We start from the raw sequence: 14,512 nt of genomic DNA, 5'->3' as shown, positions 1-14,512 counted from the left end.
ATCCAATTTCTTGTTGTGAAATGTCTTAAAAAACTACAAAAAGAATAATTTGGTATCAAGCCCTTTTCTTTATCCCAGACCACAGGACATCCACGATCGGTCAGACCACAGGACAGTTTTCCGCTTGGTCTCAGTGCATCTTTAATTAGCTTCCACCCAGAGACGGCAGCAGCATTTCTGCATCTTGTTTACGTATGACTTTTCTTCATTGAATGGTTAAGTTTTGACTTGGACTTGTGAATGCAGGGAAAAAATGTGCACACTGACAATGTTTTTTAGAAGTTTTCTTTTGCTCCTGCAGAGATTTTCACTACAGACTTGTGTCTGTTTTCAGTGTGGAGATCACAGCCAGCGTTCAGTACTGATATTCAGCCTGTTCCCTTAGGTAGAGATTTTCCAGGTCTCTGAATCCTAATGATACATGCACTGTAGATGATGAAATTCTGTATTTCTCTGGAAGTTTATCTTGAGAAATAAAAAGTATTTTATTATTGGGCTACCGTCTCAGTAATGCTGTTTTTAGAGAAGTTACACAACTTTCCAGTCTTTCACTGCACCGTTGCTCCCATCAACTGAAAAAAGTATCAGTATTTAATATGTTGTACTCTTTCCATCATTTTCTTCAGCTTTTCTTCTTTATTTAAGTTTTTTTTCTTTATAGGTTTATGTTTAATGTTTTAGCTGCTCTTACAGCAACTTCCCTCTTTTTAAAAAAATAAACTTTAAATATAGGGAACAAATCAATGCTTTCTATTTTTATTTATATTTTACTCAGCCTAACTACTTCATGGAAACAGTGTTGTGCTTGTCAAGTCCCACAGAGCGAGATGATTTTACAGAAGCAATAGAGAGGCATGTTCACCTACTGGCATGTTCCACTGCTCAACCTGTTGATCAGGCTCTTTCCAAAAGGGCCTGAATGCTTATATTACTATGAGGTGTTTCCTTTTAAAAGTGGCATGTGGTTTATCTGTCTAAAGGAAGAAATTTATTTTAAAATTTGCGTAGGATGGACAATTTTGAGGTAACGAACATGTACACACTGGCAGCACCTCAGAGGGTGAAGAAATAAAACATCCGAAATAAAACGCCCTCATAAAACCAAGATAATGATGTGGGCAAAAGGCTAAATTGACAAGACGTACTTGCTGGGGAATTAATTTCAGAGTCTTAGTGTTGCAAGAGTAAGATATCTCATGTTTCAACAGCAATCCCAATGGCCTACAGCGACACATGAACCCAACATGGAACTTAGTCACTGGTATGGCTGGCTGTGAACACACACACATACACAGGAGAACCTCCCTCTTAGCAAACCGTATTTTTTTCACAGCGGCCGTTGTGAGTAGCAGACGGTTTTGCCATCCCTCTCCCAAAATAGCCGTCCATTAGCGCAGGCAGGTCAGATGGATTTGAAACATCCATGGCAAACGGCGCTGGAGTGAAGGGCGGAGGGGTCAACAAGTGTGTGACCGCCTCTTGGAGGGCTCCACAGAGGTGGTTGTGGGTGGGCGTCAAATAGAGGCTTTTTTCGCACTTTTGTGACAATGAGTGCTTAACAACAAACAGGAGTGTCTAAGAAAAACTGGTAATATGTGTGTGTGTATGACTGTGTAAACAAAAGGTGGTGCATGGTTAATTTCCAATATTTGAGCATATTTATATGGAGTATTGATGTCACTTCCCTGGCGTGTACAACCTTTTGCTCATAACGGAACACAAGTTTTTTCTTTTTCAAAAAAACAAAACAGAAACTAACTGGCAAAAACAGAAGTGCTGTGAGTCTGACTAAAGGATTACAGAAAATAAAACTACTGCTCCAATCAAATTTTAAAAGTGTATCAGCACAATTATTCAGAGTCATAACTGTAACATGTTTTTTTTTCCTTAAGAAAGCAACACCATTTGATCTTTTTCACGGTGCTGCTTAACTTGGCCATTTTCTATATTCATGTTTTTACCTTTACTGGTCTGGAGATTAAAGGAAATGGTGCTCTTTAAAATGTAATCTGACTGCATGTAGTGAGCGGTACAATGATAAATTACAGTATCTTTGGACAGCCTATATAAATGGTGGATAGACTGGTACTTAAAGCATTTTTTCTTTATTACAAACCATTGTGTAAGGAGCTTGGAAAGTAGTCCTTAGACTACGATGACCTGGATGACTGAGAACCTTCACAGACATATTACAAACCATATTCACCTCGTCACCAAGCACTTTCTAACTATCAAGGACACACTGGCACACAGATGGATGCAACATGGGTATTTGGTGTTGAGTGTACTTCAGTACTGTACCTCCACCTTTTGCCACGGGTTCTGGGTAGTGACCGAAACAATTAGATCACAAATACAAGCAGGGGAAATGAGCTTACTCTGAAGGATGGCTGTCATTTGTCATTTGGGAAGGGCTTATAGTAGAGCTGCTACTTCTCCACATCAAAGGATTGCTAGCATGCCTCCTGGACATCTCTTAGGCAAAGTGTTTCAGGTTGTCCCAACGGGAGAAGGCCCAAGGGCAGACACTGGGCACGCTGGAGAGATTTACAGTATGTCTCTCAGCTGACCTGGGAATGCCACCGTGTTTCCCTGGATGAGCTGGAGGGGTAGCTGGGGAAAGGGAGGTCCAGTCTCTCTTTACACTGCCTATCCCACGACCTGTACATCACAAAATGGATGACTGGCACTTTAGTGCACATATTGCAGGCGCCAGGGATCACACCAACAACTTTCTGATTAGCAGACTATATGGTCTTATCCTTTGAGACACAATATGTGTGTAAATATGTGTGCGCAAAGACTTTCAAGTGGTCAGTCTGCTGGTTAAGTGATGACATGTTAAACTGCTACTTCTTCCTTGTGGTAATTTGTTTATATTAGCATAACCGAGGCTTTATAGTTAGCCACCAGGTAACACTCATTATATGTCAACTAGCCCAACATCACTAACCCTCCAAATGTCATTGTTACCGTAATTCGTTTTCTGTCATTGCTTATGTCCAAAGTGATATCACAGCTATTTATTCTTTAGTTTTTTAGAGATATTTAAGTCAGTACATGGTGTTATCATCTTCAGCCAGAAACTAGCAAGCTAACTTCCTGCCAACTTTGAACTTAGCCAAATCTTATTTTCTTTGATGTCTGGATGTTAACCTTTATTGCACCAACTGGGAGATCAGCCACACTGGAGCCAAAAGAATATGCACCATTGTTAACTCTTACTGTTTAATTTAATTTTAGGAAGGTGACTTTGGACCCTAGAAATGGCTAATTATATCAGATTTAACAAGCGTATACAACTATGAAAGCAGTATGTAAACGCCAGCTCATTTGCAATACTGTGGTGAAACTCTTCTTTTAAAGTTGTACATGTAGTTACAAATGTCAGTTGAAGAAGGCTTTCGTACTTCTGAAACAGAATCCAGAAGTTTGGGTTTCACTTCGGCTCTATGAAAATAGCACAAGCAAATGACCCTGTGCAGGATGTTGGATTATTTTCCACTCACACAGCTCTAGATGGGAATCATCTGACAATAAGAGTTTTCAACAAAAACCCTATATCTATGTCGAGAGCAGGGTAGTGAAGTAACGCTCCAAAATATGTTAAACAAACAAATAAACAAACAGTGGCTTCTAAGAATCTATGAAATCATTTCCTGTTGACTTCCTTTATGTTTTCACACAACAATCAGAACCATGACAAAAGTAATTTGTGTACATCAGCTTAATAAAATTTTGCTAACAAATTTATAGTCAGTAAGCGAGCAATCACATGCCCCATCTGCTTTGATCAAGTCCCGTCGAAGTTACTTTTAGCCATACTAGCACGCCCAGTCTGCCAAAGAGTTGGCTAAAAGTTTAGATGACCTCAAGCCAGCGACAGCAGAGGATAGATCCCTCTTCAACTCTCTGTATGTCCCATTCACAGGCAAGAATTTGGTGTATTGATTCATCATATAAGAAGGCCGAAGCTTGACAGGCCAACTGAACATGCAGTTTCCTAATGACTTAACCACATCAACTATTTCTCTTGTGTGCCATTCACCCCCCCTTCTTCTCTCCCTTTAGGCACCAACCATAGCTAGAACATGGTGAGTCACGTTGGAACAAAAAGCCCCATTCAAAACACACATGTATACACACACACACACACACACACACACACACACACACACACACACACACACACACACACTCAACAAACTCCCGATCAACTCTAGCCAGCCTGCCTTTTAATAAAAACTCCTTCTATTATTGAGTAACCCCCCCTCAATCTCCAGGCAGAACTGGTTTGCCACCGCCAGATCAGGCCAATCCAATTGCCGAGCAGGGATCAAGTCACCATGCTGGTGCTGCTCCCAGAAATCATCAGGAGCCAAACCTCCTGAGGTCCTCCTACCACATCACAAAGCCTGCTGCTTGGGCACATGAGTGTGTGTGTGTGTGACACAGAAAAGGCAGGATTAAAAGATAGAAACCATACGAGCAAACCAAATCTATTTTGAAGTACTATGACTTCCTTCCTCAAACAAGTCCTCAGCTGCCTCATTCGTCCCACATGACACACCATCATGATCACTCACTGGCCTTTAAACAAGCCTACGCTCTGTACAGGGGTGCTTTATTCATTTTATTTTATTGGCTTATTTTCACAATGTTGAGAAATATTCAGTCATCAGTCCTATCTGGTTCGCTCATTTTTTTCTCTTGCTGGCAATATTTATAATCCAAAGATGAGGTTGCAAAATGCTAGTGTGTTCTCACCCCAGAGAAACAAAAATTGCTTTCTGGCCACTGCAGCTGGTGTTTTCAAATGTCTGGTTTGATATACCAGCCACAACAATTTTTGAATAATTTGATGTTTAGAGCCATGAAGTCCAACAGTTGGAGGGTGGACGTGTGTCAGCTAGGAGATCAACTGTCTTTGAGTTTTTGAATTTTGCTTCAGTGATTTTTTTCTCACTTTCTAATGTTGCATTTACATGCTGGTTAGGGTTAAGTTAATGTATGCCCCATCACAATATTAACCCTGCATGTTTAAAAGAAATAATTTCTTACCAAGTGCATTTAAATTTGATGCCAAGGGGTTCTTCAGAAGCATGCTGATGTGATTGATTAGGAGTGACAGATCTGTATAACTCATGCCTAAAAAGGGGTGCATTAGGCATAGATGCCAAAGGTCAACTTGAAGAATTCAGGAACTTAGACAAGACAGCATTTAAAAAATACATGTGCATTATTCTAAGATGAAAATATAAATCTCATTATAAAATCAAAGTCTTGCACATAAGTTAATATAAAGTCTTGGAAAATGATTTTATATTAAGCAGCAACGGTAGATGGTAAACATACTTAATTACTTGAGAAAGTTTAACCTTTATCTGAAGCTCTGTGAGGATCCAGCAGTCTGAAAAACCAAGTGAAGATCTTTCAATACAAATTCCGTGGACAGAAACTAAAATATAGAACTTTGCATTAAAAACATATACACTTAGAGATATCCATTTCCATATCCGTGTTACTATAATCTGTGTTTGTCTGCCTTGGTTTGTTTACGTCTTTGTCTGCAAACCCCTCCTCGATTATCAGGAGCAACCAAATGTGGCACACGGGTATGTGTTAAGCCTTGTACACACTGGAAGTTATTTGCTGTAACATGGTAACAACGGAAGAAATAAATATCCATTGGCGATGGGAAGTTGGGAAGATAAACTTCTCAACTTCCACTGAGGAAACTACCAATGGGAGTGAAGAATACCAATGATTGACTTATGACCTGGTAGTAAGGACTTTAGAAGGTTACCAGGACAACCAGAGCCTGGAATGTATAAAAGCCACCAGCTGTGAGCATCAAAGCAACGCGCAATGAGCGACTCACTTCCAGTGTGTACGTAGCTTTAGGCCACCCAAGGTTTCAGTCATTTTAGCAAATGGCTAAAATAATCTTATCACTCTGTAAGCTCTTATTAAGGCATCCTGTGGTTTCACGTTCACAACAATACCATCAAATTTAAATTCACAAATGTTGAATTATTCACGACATGTTATAATGTGATCAGTTTTCCAAGGGCAAGAACAGACCAGTCAATACTATAGTGTAGACACGTAATAGTAAATAGTATAAAGCACTACAATGCAAAACACAATGAATACAATTACATGAAAACAATACGTAAATAAGTCAGTAATTTTGATTACTACTGTATCATCTTATGAAAGTATAAGTACAAAAATAAGTAATGAGAGTAATGATAGTGTTTAGTGAGAAGAAGGTAATGATAGCATTCAAATGATTTAGTAAATTACTTCTGTTTGACAACTAAATCCAACCCAACAATAGAATCAACTCATAAATAAATAATTTCTTTTCTGAACTTCACTCGGTGAGGTTTTGGTTTGAAGAACTCTCTAAAGATCTCCAGTGTATTTACACTTGTTTATCATAAATGTATGAAACATGTTTTCTCCAGGCATTGTGCCAGTATTCCCACTAACAAGAGGAATCCCTGTGTAGGCAACAAAGTATAAGTCATATGCTAGTATGTGTGTGCCTCGTTTAGAATAAGTTCATAGAGAGGTGCTTCACACAGTTTTTTGATCTCATGATCATTTGTAGTGTGACCTTTGGTAACCTGTGGTTCAAAGATTTCTGAAGAAAATCTTCAGAAACCTGAAGCCTTTCTTCAGAAATTTGCCAGGTAACCTGGCAAATAAGAACAAGTGAAAGATATTTGCAGACTTGATTTTTGAGATTATTACATACTATGTATTTTACACTAGAAAGTCCATGAATGTAAGCACGAAATGAGCAAAGTTAGAAATGTGTTTTCTTTTATCTAACAGTTGAGTTAATTTGACTGGAAAAACGTCTTTCTGTCATGACTGTTCGCTCAAAGCATGGGAGTCAAGTTCCCAGTTGAAAAGCAAATAGAGTACTCAGCGCATTTGCGTTGATATTGTGCTTATGGTGATGGGGCGTGGAAGGCCGGAGTTATCCCTGGGGGGAAATGCCTACCTGTGAAATATGAGGCAATTATCCAAACACACAGAGACCCTCCATTACTGACATCCAGTTCAGGAGTTTAACTGTCTCTGCATGTTCCCTAGCTGCATGCTGCTTAGAATACATGTATACTCCTAAAGAAAACTTTTACATGTGCCAAATGCTTCCCATAAACATGCTCAAAAAGTGTCCTTAAAGTTTAAAAATGCTTCTGATCAAATTCTCATGACATGCTTTAGTGATTTAGTTGTGACTCAGAGTTATTTCAGGTATTTCACTCAGTTCAATGAGCTGTGGCAGCACAGCCAAATATATGTTTACTCTGGCTAACTCCCAGCGTATGCAAAGCGGCACAATCATGATCAAGGTTATAAAGTTATGGATATGAGTGGCACGTCAGTACAGTTTACTTCATGATGTTTCCTGCCTGCGGTGACTAACCTCTGCTTTTTGGCTTGCATTTAATTGCAAGAAATCACAGTCAGTAAAATCTCATTTTAGTGTTTTTTTAGTAATATATTTTTGGCAGGAGAGTAAATTCTGATATGAAACACAAAAGATCAAATTTTGTCTTTTGGTGGGAAAAGTGTGTTAAACATGATAGTGCCAACAAGCCTTGTTTACCATCTTAATCCAATGTATCAACATGCTAACATTTACTTATTTGAACTGAACAAAGTACAGCTGTGGCTGATGGGAAGGTGTATTTGCTTTGCCAGTATTTAGTCATCCAATAGCCAAGCCAGTAGACAAATTAAAATTTTAAACTGGTGACTGGTTTAGAGGCTAAAGTTAAAGTTGCTGAGACATCTTCTTTAGAACCACAAATATGAACCTCATGTTCGTGCCTGAAGTGGTCACCAAACCAGAAAATTTCTCAGAAATCAGTCTTGATATGTTTTAATTTGGACTGAAGTTTTTCACCGACAATAGGAAGCCTAACACACCAACACTGCTGTTCATTAATCTGCTAACACTGCTAAAAAGCCAAAAGTTGTAAAGCTGGCGTATCGCTATTACCTCGGGATCCCATGTCTCTAAACTGTACTAAGGCAGACCAGCACTGAATTAAAAAAAGAAAAAGGAACTGTCAGCTGCGTGGTTGATAGTTCATATTTCCAACATGTTTTTCTTTGTGAGCCCAGATTTTTCAGACTATTATGTTTGCCTATCTGCAGCATGGGTTACATCATGTGGAGAACTGATGCAATTCCCTCACTTAGCATGTAAAAGGACATATCTACAGGCAATGGTGTATTTTGTCCTTACATAGCATGAATACAGGAAGACTTTGAGTCTCTGTTAAAAAAGAAAAGGCAATAGTAATAATAGACATTGTTGAGAGGCATTTTTTCCTATTCGCATAACTCTCATTTGGCTCCTGACCCAGATTTAAAAAAAAGAAAGAAAAAAAACTCCAACAAAAACGCCTAATGGGGATTGTGTAGACCTGCAGCACACTTTGTGGCATGTGCACCGCTGGGTGTGGTGAGAACAGAAGCCATGACGGAGGTTACTAAGAGGAAAGAAGAGAGCTTGGAAAGCAAGGATGAGTCAGTGTCATCAGCCAGACTGTATCTCAATATAAAGGGCAGGGGTGACAACCTGTCTTCCCCACACCCAAGCCCACTCTCCATCCCTCTCATCCACCCCTCCCGCCTTGCCCAGAAATCTAATACCAACTAAGGAGACCAGAGGGTAGTATTTTACCAAACCAATTTATAATAAACCAACACCAACTCAGTGTGAGTCACAAAGGAATTTCCCTGACACATATTTTAACCAAAGACAGTCTTTCTTACTTTCAACATCCTGTTTGAGATCTATGGCATCAAGTAAACTAGGTCATATGCACCAAGGCCTTCAGTTCAGACACACCTCAAACATTAGCAATCGTCTAAATATGCACGAGTCTGTTTTTACTTGTGTTTGTTTAATTATAGGATGTTTACTCAGGCAATTATTTCATTTTATTTTTACTTTGTCTAGACTAACTACTTAATGGTAGTTCTTTGGTCTTATTATACTAAATGTTTTAATCTACAGTGAGGGAAATAGTTATTTAATCCCCTGCTGAGTTAAGTTTTTTTTTTTAAACATACTACATTAAAAGTTATAAATTGAAGTACTTGATCCGCAAGCAAATCATGACTTAGTACTTGGTGGAGAAACTCTAGCTGGCAAGCACTGCGGTAAGAAGTTTCTTGTAGTTGGATACCAGGTTTGCACACATCTCAGGCGCCATTTTGGTGATTTTTTATAGGATTGAGGTCTGTAGCTTAATGTGCTTCTAGCCACTCCTTTGTTGCCTTGATTACATGTTTTGGGTCATTGTGATGCTGAAAGACCCACCCACCACCCAGAAAGGAAGTTCTTTTCCAAAATTTTATTGTCCATTGGCTCAATGTGATGAAGTTGTCCTGTACAATCTTACAATCTCCAGATTGAGGGTGATTGATGGTTTTTTTTATATTTGTTCCATTTCCAAATAATCGCACCAACGGCTGTCACCATCTGGCCAAGCTGCTTTCTGATGATCTTGTATCCCATTCAAACCTTGTGCAGGTCTACGGTTTTGTCCCTGACGTCCTTTGACCACTCTTTGGCCTTGCCCATGATTGTGGAAGGGAAGAAACTGAATCTGATCCAGAGTCTTTGTTGGTTGGTAGGAGATCAAATATTTTTTCACACAATAAAATGCACATCAATTTCTAACTTTTATGTAACTGTGTGCTTCTTTGTTGATATTCTGTCTCTCTCCATTAAAATGCAAATACCTTACAAATTAGAGACTGTTCATTCTTTCTAATTGAGCAAACTTACAAATGATCAAATAATTGTTGCCCAACATTGTACAACAGATTACATCAGATAACTGTCTCTATGTGTGTGTGTGTGTGTGTGTGTGTGTGTGTGTGTGTGTGTGTGTGTGTGTGAGAGAGAGTGTGTGTGTGTTTGAGTGAGAGAGAGTCTGTGTGTGTGTGTGTGTGTGTGTGTGTGTGTGCGTCTCCTTTGTTGAACAGATGCATCAGACAGATGAACTGACTGCTGTGAAGAGAGAGTAAAATACCTGCAGAAGGAGTGTCGGATCTTTTTTTGTTGTTATTTTTATTCTTGTATTTAAAAGATCTCAGTGTAGCTCTCAGGGATGTAAAAGGGAGTCTGAGCTGTAACAGGAGTGTGTGTGTGTGTGTGTGTGTGTGTGTGTACACATGTGTGAGTTTGAGCACACTGTGTGTATGTGTGTGAGATTAGAGAAGGGCAAAGAGTTGAGGTGGTGTTTGATGCTAGTCTCAGTGGCAGGCTTAAAAAAAAACAAAAACCTGTCACTCAGCTTCTCTCCACGCAATGCATACACACACAAACACACATGTGACCACCCGCATACACTACACTCACACAATCTGGCTCTCCAGCACAGCCATAGACTTCTAGCAGCAACACCACTGACCATGTAAAACCTCTCTCCCTGTGCAGGCACACACATGCATTAATACTTGCACACACATGCAACTTTATAGGCACACACACAGAACAGTTCTAAGCATACAAATAACAAATAAACCAAGTCAATTCAGCGTATAATCGGTGTATCGTAAAGGATCAATTCCTGCAGAACACGCACATGTACTGGAGTACACATTCACAGACATACAGACTTACTGTATGGATGCTGTACTCTTGTGTGTAATCGTAAAGTAAATAGGGTGCTAAGTAAACACCTAACTCAGCAACTTATTCTCTTTGTCACGTACACACATTTATCCAGCACCCTAGCTGGGAGATCTCGCTCTTTCCTTTACAGTAGGCCATTTCTTTCAACAGATTTATCACCGGTGTTGCACAACCTATTCGATTATCTGTGTCTGTGTGCCCTTCGTGAGAGAGTGACCAACTGAGCTTCTGTGATAGTGTCTCTGCGGGTGTTTGTGTGTATCAGAGGGCCGTAGGCTCAAGCTATTAAGATCAGTATAGTGGTGAGATATGTGATCTGAGGGATGCTACTTCAGAGAAGTGAACAAAGCAGATGCTGTTCCAGAGAAGAAACTGCACAAGGCCAACATACAAACCCTGGGGGACCCCTCTACAGTGCTAGCTTTGGAGCAACTATTGTATTTGGCTGAATGTATGAACGCCAACAGTTTAATCTAACACAGTATAAAGGACTGCCAAGAAAATCTGATGTGTTATTATTGTCACGTTTAACCATCTGTCTTGGGGTTTTGGTCCAAATTTCTTATTCACAAAGTTGAATAATATCAGGCCCTCCCAACAGGGATGTTTGTGACAACGCATTGATATTCCTGACAGGAACTGTCGGGGGACTTTGGATGTGTTGTGTGAGATCTCTTCCTCACAGAGGTGAGTGACAAATAAAGAAAGAAATATTAACTATAAAGAAAAACAGATTTAAAGATAAAGAAGGACAAAGACAGCCAAAACAGAAATAATCTACAAATTACTTTCGTGAAAGGAAAATGTGTGCTGAATTTTCAAATGGAGAATAACAGTGGAGAAATTTAAGAAGGAAGGAGGAAAATAATAGAGGTCAGTGACAAATACTTCTGCAAAAAGTAAATAAAAATTAAACAAATCACACACAGCCAAGTGTTCAAGATATATACCTTCACACTAGTTTCAGCACGCTGTTGTTGAGCTCCATTGGCACGGAAAGATAAATCTGGAAGGCCGACTGGACAGAAATCCCAAAGCTGCCATTTTAAGGATGCAGAACTGCAGATTAGCCATGGCATGTAAAACTTCAGTGAAGAAGCAAAGTGGTCAGACAAGAAACAACAAGAATAAAAAGTCATCCAGAAAACTATTTGTGAGTCATTCGCTGGAAAAAAAAAGTCTTCAAATTATTTGTTTAACCTCCTAAGACCCGAACTCTTCCACGGCATGCATTTTTAATTTCTCTTTGATATCTGGGCTGATTGGGGCCTAATGAATGTAAAAACAAAGAATTAGAATTACCAGTTTTTTTTTTTTACCTTATTTTTGTTTTTATGAAAAATCAGAGCCACATATGAGGATATTCGTTTAAAATTTTGATAGAACAGTAGCAGTATAATGTCCTCGTGAGTGGATATCAGGCCCTTGTAGAACAAAATTGAGTATTTTGGTCTAAATAACCCAAAATGTGATGTCCACATATGTGGACGCCGGGTCCTAAGAGGTTAAATACTTACCAGCCTGACAGACACTTTTTTTCTTTAACTATTATGCTTTTAAATATGAATATTCTTCCTACATAATAGTCTAAGAACATACATTTATTATCTGTAGTTGTTTGTAAAAATATTACAATAAAATATATGTAATATATTTAAAACAAACACATTATTTGTTGTAAAATAGGCAGCTGAGATAAGCTAAGATTTCACATTGATGAGAACTGATGAGAAAGGGTCTGCTTTACATATGTATAAATACAATTTTTTAAATATATTAAAAAGTTGAGACTGATAATCAGCATTCTAGCTGTTACTATGCATTTTATTTGTACTATAAATAATATAATAATTTTGTACAAACAGACAAAAAGGAATAATAATAAATAAGTTATATTGCTAATGTGAGAATTTGATGTTGTTAGTTATGAACCTGTGATGTGAACATCGTGTCAGATCAGGTTTATAAAAAACACTTTAATAATATATAAATGTATTATCCAGGAGAAAAGAAGACCCATAAAAACCTCCCTGTAATGATTTAAATGTTATTTTGCTGTAATTTTAAAATGTAATTTTACAGTAGACCTTAATATATTACAAAATGAACACAAATTTCTATTTCTATTTCAAAATCATTCCCCGAATACCAGACCGTTAATTTAACCAGTCTAAATAATCCTGCTCACAATTTTTTAGTCAGCAATGAATTTTCTTTAAGAGAATAAAATGTGTGAGGGAAATTCTGCACTCTGATATTTGGTTTCTGCAACATTTTAATAGCTTCAAAAGAATCCTGGCTTTTAAACACACACACACACACACACACACACACACACACACACACACACACAAATGTCATATGAGGGTGACTGTTTGAAACAGCCTTCTTCCACGTGTCCTGAAAACCACTCAAATGATAAAACTGGAAATCAAAATGATTTAAAATAAGGATAAAGTCAAGAAAGCGTACAGAAAAATAAGGTAACAGCTCTTTTTAAAAATACCACCTATTTTGGTAACACTTACTATCCTATAGTCAATCATAATTGATCTGAAATCACTCTCCTCAGTGTGTTTTTTCAAGCCAAAGGTCCTTTTACAAAAGGAAAAGAAAACAGATATTTTAAAAACATCAGTGTCAGAAAGGATTTCAGTTTCGGTCTGTTACAGTAAAAACTGACAGAATACATTAGCCTGACTTAAATTATATCAGTATTTTTTTGTCTCCTTGAGAACTCACAGGATTAAAAATGCTATGATTTTTCTAACTGTGCTTGGCAGCAACTGGATGCCTGCAGCCGCTTCCAGCACAACAGCACAGCACACAAACATGTATGAATAAGTTATGAAACATGAATCCATTTGGTCTGCGTTCAACAGATCTTTCTCCTTTTTATTGCACTTATCGAACTCGATACATCTGACAAAGCTTAAGGCCGCAATGCAGCCAAATTCTTGTAAAGGAATCCTCTGTCGATTTCACTCCGTTTTCATCGAACCTTGGTTTGCACTCTGGCAACGGGAGCAAAGCCAAGCACATTTCTCTGAGTCATCACAGAGGGGAGAGAGGGAGGGGAAACAGGAGGAGGAGAAGAAGAAGAAGGAGACGAAGAAGAAGAAGGGGGAGGAGGAGAAGCAGGAGGTGGCAAGTCTGGAGTTTCCCTCTTGCTCTTGCAGTCGAAGGCCTACACCGAGCAGCAACAAGCTGAGAAAACCGTGCTCTATTGTTTCAGGCCTGCTGGCAAAGTGAGCCTTCCTGAAACTCAGCAAACAACTATCACACAAATGGGAGACGAGCCAAAACTCTGCTCACTGAAAGACCTGCCAAAGTGGTAGAAAGCTGTTGTGTGGGAAGTTTAGAAGGACTTTTGTAGAAATTGTTGTTTTCTTTGCCTGGCAGTAAGACAAAAATACTTTCAATGTAACCTTAAAAGCGATGAGAAAACGTTGAATAAAACCTTCATCTATGGGAAAAAAAGAGAGGTTATAATCAAGTTGCTTCAGTCTTTCAGTGAGAGGAGAGGTGATTGATAATTAATGGTTGTCACACACCCAATCCCTAAAATATATAGTTTTGTGTTGCGGTTATGACAGTTGTCTTTTTAAAATGCTGGACAATGTTGGTAAAGTATGTCATTTAAGTGCTGTAAATGTGTCTACTGCATGCTACTTACAGCTATTGTGGGTCAGGAGTGCAGCTATTTGTAAGAAAGGAAGAGGAAATCGACAGAACTGCCACATGATTGATGGTTTCTATGAAGCAAATAGCCACGCCTCTCCTTCTAGGAATCCTTACAAGCTTCATTTAAAAAAAAAGAAAAAAAAAAAA

The 14,512-nt window shown here is 38.6% G+C and overlaps 1 long non-coding RNA gene across 2 annotated transcripts in view; it reads left to right on the top strand.

Moving 5' to 3' along the window:
- Positions 1-11,900, top strand: part of LOC121815428 — a 31,487-nt gene extending 19,587 nt beyond the window's left edge. The window contains exons 2-3 of one of the 2 annotated variants that reach the window (XR_006055091.1): positions 9,572-9,667; positions 10,030-11,900. This is a non-coding gene — a long non-coding RNA (uncharacterized LOC121815428). Of the gene's footprint in view, positions 1-9,571; positions 9,672-10,029 lie in introns of both variants that reach the window. The other variant, XR_006055090.1, reaches the window with a different exon arrangement.
- Positions 11,901-14,512: the final 2,612 nt, after the last annotated feature.

This window comes from Haplochromis burtoni, unplaced genomic scaffold (genome assembly GCF_018398535.1).
Source record: "Haplochromis burtoni strain Fernald_Lab_line unplaced genomic scaffold, NCSU_Asbu1 Contig_212, whole genome shotgun sequence".
NCBI classification, from domain to species: Eukaryota; Metazoa; Chordata; class Actinopteri; order Cichliformes; family Cichlidae; genus Haplochromis; species Haplochromis burtoni.
Note: the sequence above shows the minus strand (reverse complement) of the source record. Positions and strands in the feature narration are given on the sequence as shown.